The sequence below is a fragment of the Salvelinus alpinus genome, chromosome 10, assembly GCF_045679555.1.
Source record: "Salvelinus alpinus chromosome 10, SLU_Salpinus.1, whole genome shotgun sequence".
NCBI lineage: Eukaryota > Metazoa > Chordata > Actinopteri > Salmoniformes > Salmonidae > Salvelinus > Salvelinus alpinus.
In genome coordinates, this window is record NC_092095.1 from 45,658,157 (window position 1) to 45,668,074 (window position 9,918).

Sequence of the window (9,918 nt, forward strand, 5' to 3'; positions counted from 1 at the left end):
GTTTAAGTATGCTTGCACTCTATGGAATATGGTGCTCATCTGGGAAAAGTCATAAAAAGAGAAAAAGTGAATAATATTAATATATAGGGTCCCTGGTTTGCCGGGTCAAGAAAAGGTTGAAGACACCTGACTAGAACCATAAAGGGACAAGCCGATGGACCCTTTCTCCCACAGGGACAAGCCGAAGAACCCTTTATGGTTCTAGTTAGAACCCATTTTCAAAGACTGCTCCATTAGGGACAGATTAATATTCAGATGTTTTCACCGGAACCTTTCATCTCCTTTTGATGCCATCAACTCTTTCACACGTACCATCACATGGGTGTGATCATTCTACAGTGGTCCCTGAAGCGTATGATCACACCCGTGTGATTAGAATGCTTATTTAGAACGCTTACGGGCAGTTTCGAATGACGCAACAATCAGCATTTGAGCTGGCCACACTTTTTTCAGAAACTATTTACACAAACACAGTCTTCACAAAGTTATGTCCAGAATGTGAGCAGTTTATTTTTGGCTACAATGTTCAGATATTCACAGAAGTATCTATAGCATAACACAATCATCCAAACCGGAAAAATGTAGACTACATTTGTACTAGCGCTAAGTGAGGAAAGATTGACGCAACACAAGAGGTCATATTTTCTAACTCTCAGCTGACGTAAACTACAATATGAATTAGCTAATAGCAATTACTATGTATAATTAATCACATCATGGGTGAGCTCACCATTTATCTAAATAATTGAGTAAAACGCTTTCTAGAAATCGAAAGTAATCTGACGACGATGAGTTTCAGCGTGCAGCCATGCTTTTTTTCCTCACAGAAACCAAAGATAATAAGAGAAGACAAGATGAGTTTGGTCTGTTTATAGTATGCATGTTGAAGGGGTGTGTCGTCTACCATCGTTCACATCCCACCATTCACTTCCTGAAGTTCTCAAAAAATGAGTGAACCCTTACTCACCTAATTTTGTTACAGCATCTTTGGTCCGACAGACAATTACGTGAAACCCAGAATGCATTGTATGTCAACAAACATGGCTCCACACACATAGCTGGAATTAGCTTAGCTCATCATAATCAGTACAACCTTCAAAAAAGTATTTTACACATACTATGTTCCCATTACAATCTATGCAAGAATCGTAATGCATGATTTATCACCGGGAATTGAAAAACATGAATAAAACAGTAAATATATCAATAACTACCAAACAAAACATTTTCTGATAGGGATTTTTTGATACAAATGGCGCGTGCAGGCAGTCAATCACGTAACCTCTCACTCCCTCTCTGAGCCATTCAGTGTTGTTGTTTATGTATGTAGCTAGTGAACTAAGCTGTAGCGTTAGCAATGTCTTTCAAAAGGAGACAACTCACAAATGAAGTACAGGAGTTCTGTGGTAGCTGGAAGGCTACCAGCCATTTCACCCCTCCTGGCCCTGCTGTTTGCTTTGATGAGTCCCAGTCTGGAGTGCAACTGCCAATGCCATTTCCATCTGAGGCAGAGTGCTTCAAGTTATTTCTGACAGAGGAGCTGGTGGGAGACATAGCAGAGACCAATCACTTTGCCTTGGAACTACAGGAGAAGAGAGAGCCAAGAGTGGGAGGGACAACCACAATTAGTGAAATATATACCTTCCTGGTGACAGTCCTTCTCATGGGGAAAGTAAAGAAGAACTCCCTAAGAGAGTACTGGAGTACAGATCCTATGTTTGCAACACCATTCTTTGCCACCCTCTTTTCCCAAGACTGCTTCCTAGTTCTGCTGCGATGGCTGCATTTCATCAACAATGCTACTGCCATCCTTAATTACCCGTTATACAAAATAAGAAATGTCAACAGCTGGCAGTAAAATGGCATGACAAACGAGACGTCCATGTCCTCTCCACTGTCCATACAGCAACCATGTCGGCCACAGGGAAGGTGGACCACCTGACGGGAGAGAGATAAATCTAACCAGACAGCGTGCGGGACTATAACCTAAAAATGGGGGCAGTGGATAAGGCGGACATGATAAACGGCTTTGTGGAATACGCTCAGAAAATGACCAAGTGGTATAAGATAATATTTTTCAATTTTTCCATGGTAGCTTCCAAATACAACAAGCCAATACTTCAATTAGCATTGTTTTTCAGAGCTAATAGAATAATGTAGCTATTATAACTTATAATTATAACTATTATAATATAATAAGGCACTTACTTTGATAGAAACGCAGTCTGGATTTGAACATGGGTGTCTGTAGAGACGACTCTAGCACTGAGACGCTGTGCCTTAGACAGCTGCGCCACTTGGGAGTCATCAGTCCAGGGTAGCTTCAAAATACAACACATGTTAATACTTCTCTGACGCAATTAGCATTGTTTTCCAGAGCGTTGAGTATAACACCATAAAGGTTATGAAATTAGTAAATTTACCTTGCGTGTCCGCGGTTATAAGGAATATACACAAAAATATTATGTTACATTAGAAACGACATAACACGACATGCAGAAACTATTATAACTTAGTAAGGCCCTTACTTTGATAGAAACACACACATTTCCAAAGTTATTATTGGTAACGAAAACTATTTTGACTGCGATGCAGGCAACAGACGACAAATGTGAACACGTGTGTGCAGGACGGGAGATGAGCAAATGTCTGCAGACTTGATGTCACGGATAGCTAGGAGTGGTGGGTGTGGAGTCAGGTGCAGAGAGCAATGCTTCCAATGCATACGTTTATTAAGCTGGGTCTAGCCAACAAACAGGCAAAAATACCCAAAAACAGGTATGTCCCCAAAACCAGGGAAAATAACAGATAGCAAAATACGTAAGCACAACAATCTTAACACTGACAGTGAGAATAAGCCCGCACAAAAGCAGGCGGGCCCTGGAAGTTTAAATAGGCCAATAATTAAGAACAGAGAGAGGAGCCACCTTCGGTGAAAGTCGTGACACTTGAACTGCACAAACAATTGGGAAGTGTTTGGCGAATTTTGTACGGGTCAGAAATGTAAAAATTAATTGGTCCGCAAAAATGAAAATTACTACTTTCATGTGAATGAATGAGGTGGAACACACCTCAATTCAAATTGCTCTTAGAAAATAAAAAACTTGTTAGAAAATAATTTGAAATTGACAAATTGAAAACAGCCTATAAATAAAAACAGGCTACGTGCTTTGGTTTGAGGGCAGCGTGGATTAAATGCACTGTTGCGTAACAATCACATTCTGGAATGGAGAGAACGTTCTAACATCACGTGCATAAAAAAAGTCATGCTGGGGCGACATTTAGAGACATTTGGAACTCACGAATGAAAGGGTTAAAATGTCATCCTGCGAAAGAAATAATATTTAGTTATCAAAGCATCCATCCCACGTCACCTGGCATCACCTAATATTATAGTTCATCACATAACTGAATGACAGGGTCCAATGACCAATTATCCTCATTGAACGAAAGAGTATCTAAAATACAGCATGTTTACATGTGTAAACATACTGATTGAAGGGCAGCATAGAGTGGCCGTCAAACCAATGACACTGACACACTTTGTGTTCCTCTTACCTACACACTTTGGAGCTGACAATTAGCATGACGTATTAATGGAGAAATGTTCTGATCTGAAGTTTTTAAACGGTTTGCTTGGGAACTTCAAATGTAGCTAGTCACCTGTAGTTTTCTGTCTGTAAAACCTATGACTGATTATGATGATTTTTTGAAATTCTAAGGTCAGAAGCTTCTAGCAATTGGAGAAAATCTTAATCTCTCATGGGCAGACTAACATAAATATATCACCTGTACCGGGACTATGAGATCTGACGAATAACAAGGAACAGTTGTTCTGGTGCACTGGTTTTGTGTCACTAGGTTACAAGGACAAATCCCGATTTCGCGGAGGTAAACAGTACTTGGCATCTTTTGAATTTCGGAAAGGGAGGGGACATTTGGCCCATAGACTTGCCTGACACTTGCAGCAAAAGGGGGGTGGAGCTACCAAAGAGGATCCATCCTCGTTTCACCACTTGCACTAGTCTTATATCTCATATCTCTCCCTCCAGAATCGAATCTGGATTGTTTACGTGAGATTTTGGTTCTGGGTTGCCTAGATTACGAAAATCTAGAACATAATATCTATTGAGTAGTTTGATTTTCTTTTAACTACAATTACTCAATTTAACTTTAATGGGGATATGAGTGAGCATCAAGACAAGTGAGAGGATTAAGGCGCTTTCTTCAGCCTCTTGCAAAGGTGCAAAGTGGTGTTGGTACTTCACTCTTTTGGTGGCCCAAGTCATTTAAATGCCATGGATGAATTTGCAGTTATTCATTCATGCTCTTCTAATAGGCACTTACAGCATCTATAGCACTTAGTTAACCTATCCAAACCTAACCTAAGTTTAACCACTCTTATGAGAACTGTAGATCGATAAACCTGTACTCATTCAAAACATTATGGGTGACATTTTGCATATTTTGTGAGCAGTGACCAAAATAACCATAACATTTAAAATAACTGGAAGACATACTATCCAAATGAGAGTTCCAAATACTGAAACTTGACTAAACTCAGAAGCTGCGGATTGTGAGGAGTTTTACAGATCTGTGCACTTTGGCATGATGAAAATGTAATGTGTGACATTCGGAACGTAAAAAGGGTCAGGATGGCATATGGCAATATATATGGCAATATGGCAATACGATAACAATAGAATTTTGCCATGGCAGTTTGAAAGGCACGTTTTCGATCTAAAATGTTCTCAAATCTTTCAATGCCTCCCCCACCCTCAACCACCACCAACTCCAAGACCCACAATCCCATTTCTAAAATAAAACACCAAAAGCTTGAATAACAAAATCTCTGGAGGCAATAGTAACAGGTAGCTTTAAAAATGGCACATTTAATTTTGAGCAGAGCACTTCACCATTAAAAGCCTATATTGGCACTTGATGAAATTGGAGTTTATAATGGATCCAATTATCACTCCAACTGAATCGTTGTCCTCTGCAGGGATATATGATTGTTAGTGTTTTTTCTTCATTCCCTCACCACTACCCCTGCTCCTACAGCGGTGTATTCATCATTTGATATTTATATAATTTTATATGATTCTACAATCAAAGCATGCACACATATCTGTGATTGAGGTTGTTAAATCTATTGCAGAGCTGTCACATATGGGAGTTTGTGTGCATGTAAAACAAAAACACAAATGCAGACACCCACATGCACATGGACAGGTCCAAACACACACACACTCTTTCTCACACACACACACCCATTCCTCCCTGTCATTATAGGCCTCTCCTTCTCCTCTCCCTGCATCCCCGTAGTCTCGTATATCTCCCAAGCCAATAGTCATTATAATTAATGTATCCCTCTTTAAGCCTTTAATGATATGTTTTAAATGTATGGTTACAGGCAGCATCGCAGTCTGATTCATAATCGCCCATCCTGCCATTTTATCGGGTTCTGGTGTTTCTCATGTTCGCATCAGTAAATTAATTTTGACCCTGGGAGGCGGTAAATCACACGAGATCCTGCCCATTGTCTCTCCCACACCACATTTTCTTAAGCTGTAGCCATAAAGAATGCTTTATTGATCTTCCCCTTCGCAGGTTTAATAAGCGCGTTGCATAACAAGTGTTTTAGTGTTAAATAAATCAGGGTCGGGCAGGGAGAGGGTTGGACACAGGAGCACACACACACACACACACACACACACACACACACACACACACACACACACACACACACACACACACACACACACACACACACACACACACACACACACACACACACACACACACACACACACACACACACACACACACACACACACACACACACAGAGAGACACACACACAAAGAGAGCCAACCACTAAGGAGAGAGGCAAGAGAGGAGAAAGACCCTTTGCCAGACTAGTCAGTGTGTGAGTATGCTGTCAAAAGAGCGCTGAACGCCTGGTAGAATTGCTGGGAGAGATATGTCAGAAATATCATGAGTTTGGCCAGTATGTTTTAGTGTAAGTCTGATGTCTTTTCAGGTGTGTGTCTGATACACACATCAAAAAGCTGGTATTGTTGGTAACAAGGTAATTAATTCTCCCTGACAATTTTTTTTACAAACTAGTGTCTATGGAAGATGTCATGAAACTATCAGCAAATACACCTTACCGACCCTCTAGCCTGAGGAATTTATGGCCAGCCTGTTGCAAGCTAACACCCCCAGATCAGTTAAGGACAGGGGGAATTCAATCAGGGAGATCCATTGGCCGCTGCTGAGGCAGTGGAGTGAGATAGATGGCTTTAAAAGGTTACGAAGGGGCCAGGCCCCATGGTTCAGTATTTCATCCCTGTCCAATTGTGTTTCTTGTTTGGGGCAGCAGCGATGTAGGGAGGGATGTATCAGGGAAGTATAAAACTGCCTCCACATCATCTCTCTCGCTCTCTGTTTCTGCATATCTCTTCGCATCTCTCTCTCTCTGCATCCCTCTCTAACACAGGACCCAGGAGGCCTAAGTCCTACATCAATAATAACAACATATTTTAGTTAAGAGTCAAAGCTGTGGGAAATTCTGGGAGGGTGATCGATGAAAATCTTAAATCAATGTCAAGATTGTTGTGGGAATGCCACAGGGAGGAGCTGTGACACATACTGTGGTCGTGACTCGTGCGCGGGCACGTGTACTGACACGTACACACACACACACACACACACATATTAAAGTACTCAATCATAATTTGAAGTTAGAATAACTGGTGTGTTTAACACATTCATCCTTTAGAACATTATGAAGATGCTGTGAGATGTTCATTCTTCACAACAGGGCCACAGATACAACAGGGTCACAGTCCAAATCTCAGCCTAATCCAGACATTTCTATCATCTCACTCTCACCTTCACCCTCCTCTCTCTCCCTCTCTCCCTCCATCCTAGCACTGCTATCTTTCTTATCCCCAGATCCTGATATGAAGAAAATCCTGTTTAAATTACATCAGGAGGAGTGAAGGGGAAAAGAGGCATTATCGGCACACGCGGAAGATACGAATAAAAGGGGGAACGTGGCGCAAAAATGAAAGGTCACACAGGCCACCCTTCAGACTTGCAGGGGGAAGCTTTGAAGGTCAGAGAGATTGAGGGGGTGATCCATTCAGGTGAATGACATCCGCACGCACCGATTAATTAGGTCGATTCGGTCACTCACACACAGATATGCAAATGCGCACACACATACACGTGCGTGTGCAAACACACATGCATGTACACACATAAGCACAAGTGCACACATACACACACACAAACGTAACCCCCCCCCCCCCCCCCCCCCATGATTCATCCAATCATTGTCTATCTTTTTTTCTGCCTCTCTTCTTTCTAAATCCATCTTTGATTGAATTATGAATTGCACTAATTTCCTGGAAAACTATAGTACTGCACCGGTCTTCTTTTGAAAATGTACCATTTCCATCTAAGTACAGCGTACATCTCATAGATTGCAGAGGATCAAGTTCTACCAAGACCTTAATTTCCCAAGCGGAAAGATAACTTGAGCTAGTGTTTGGAGATTATAGGAGTCTCTTAGAGTCAAACTTTTCAGGGATCCAGTAGAGAGGCCTGCTGCTCCGTGACCCTGCATGGCCGCAGACCTCTAAATCCACTAATCTGACAGAGTACTTACTAATAGATGTTTTATCAACAAAATGTCCACTCATCAGAAGGCACTGACCACTGACCCCTAACACTAACAGCCGACATATGAGAGGGCAAATGGAAGCTGCATATGGGAGCCATACACACACACTCAGACGTGAAATGACTTTGCACATGTTAATCTGTGTGTGTGTATGTGTCTGTGTATCATTGTGAGTTTTCAAGTCTGTGTACACACACCGACACACATATACAGACTTGACAACTCACATTGATACACAGACGCATAGACACACATAGACTAAAATTTGGAAAGTCATACACAGACACACATACACACACATACACACATACATACATACACACACACACATTGTCCATCCATCTGTCCAACTATCTGTCTTTGTCCATATATCGTCTGCTTTTATGTATTAAGGGAGAGTCAATGTTACTGTGAGAGATTACTCCAGGCCGCAGGCAGGGGTCAAGCCATCTTCTCTTAATTTCACCTTAATGAAATATGACTGGCATCTCAGCATGAGGAGGGCACTGACCCCCTTCAAACACTCCCACCCCCCCACACACACACCATGATAATGTACCATAATTTCTCCCTCTCCTCATTTCACAGCATTTCTTCAACCATCCTCAGCCTTCCTGTCTTTTTTTTATTGAGGCGGTGGCTCCTTCAATTACAACGGCTCGTAATCCTAGACTGATGTGAGGATGGATTAACGGGATTAGGAGATAATCTGGTTGACCCCTCGACCCTAACCCAGTATGAGGGAGCGAGAAAAATAAAATGGAGTTTAAAATGAGAGAACCAACCAAAGCCGACGGGGGCTTTGACCATAATGTCTCCGCTGAGCCGACTCTATGGATCTACGCGCCTCTCCGTGTCACGGGGTATTACTTCCTGTGAGGTTCCTGTGGAAACCTAGAATTGGAGGAGGAAGGTTACAGCTCATGTAGTCAGCATCTGCCGATTTACAGTACGTATACTAGGGCCTGGTATCTAACAGGGATTTATGTGACCATCCGGGTTTTAGGGTTGTTAGCCCGTTGAGCTAAAGTCTAGGCATAAACTCAGGGAACAGTGAGCATATAACTGTATGTCTAATGGTAGTTTAGACAATTACCATATTCAAGTTTCTCTTTGATGTATTGTACATAAGATTCTGAAAATGGATAGGGTTGTTGATTATCCGTAGTGAGGGTTTCTTTCTGACGCATTCATTATATCTGTTGACAAGGGACAACAATAGAAGTTGTGCACAGCACGATTAAGGTTACCGGTTTGAACGCGTGAGTCAATGGTTCAGCGTCTGTGTTGCAAGACCATTCTTGCAATAACTATTCAACAACTACAGTATATACCGTAAAGGGACAGTAGCAAGGTCAGTAATAGTAATATTTGTGGTGACTGGTGAAGGTTTTCTTAGAGACAACGGTTTGCTCACAAACATTCCTGAAAAGAAATGGAAACATCTGGTATGTGTGTGTGAATTTGAGTGTGTGCGTGTTTGCGTGTGTTCATATTTGTGCCTGGCAGTTTATGAGTGCGTTTGAGTGTGTGTGTCTGATTGTGTGTGTGTGTGTGTGTATGTCTGATTGTATGTCTGATTGTGTGTGTGTGTGTGTGTGTGTGTGTGTGTGTGTGTGTGTGTGTGTGTGTGTGTGTGTGTGTGTGTGTGTGTGTGTGTGTGTGTGTGTGTGTGTGTGTGTGTGTGTGTGTGTGTGTGTGTACACGTGTCCGTGTCTGTCTGTGTGTGTACCGAATGTGTTTAATTATAGAGGGCCTCAGTGATTCCTTCGAATCCTGCCCACATTGCTTGCTGACTCTGTACTCTGTGTGGTAATTCAATCACAGGTAGGCCCTGTTTTTTGATCCTCACCAAACATTACAGATGACAAATATAGCAATGAGATCTACGTACACCTACACTCTGGCATTGAAGTGCAGGCATTTTGTCACGTTCCTGACCTGTTTTCTCTTGTTTTGTATGTGTTTATTGGTCAGGGCGTGAGCGGGGTGGGCATTTCTATGTGTTGTGTTTCTATGTTGGGTTAAAGGGTTGCCTGGTATGGCTCTCAATTAGAGGCAGGTGTTTGGCATTTCCTCTGATTGAGAGTCATATTAAGGTAGGTTGTTCTCAATGTTTGTTTGTGGGTGATTGTCTCCTGTGTCTTTCGTGTCTGTGTATGTGCACCACACGGGACTGTCTTGGCTGTTCGTTCGTTTGATGTAGTCTGTTCCTGTTCGTGAGTT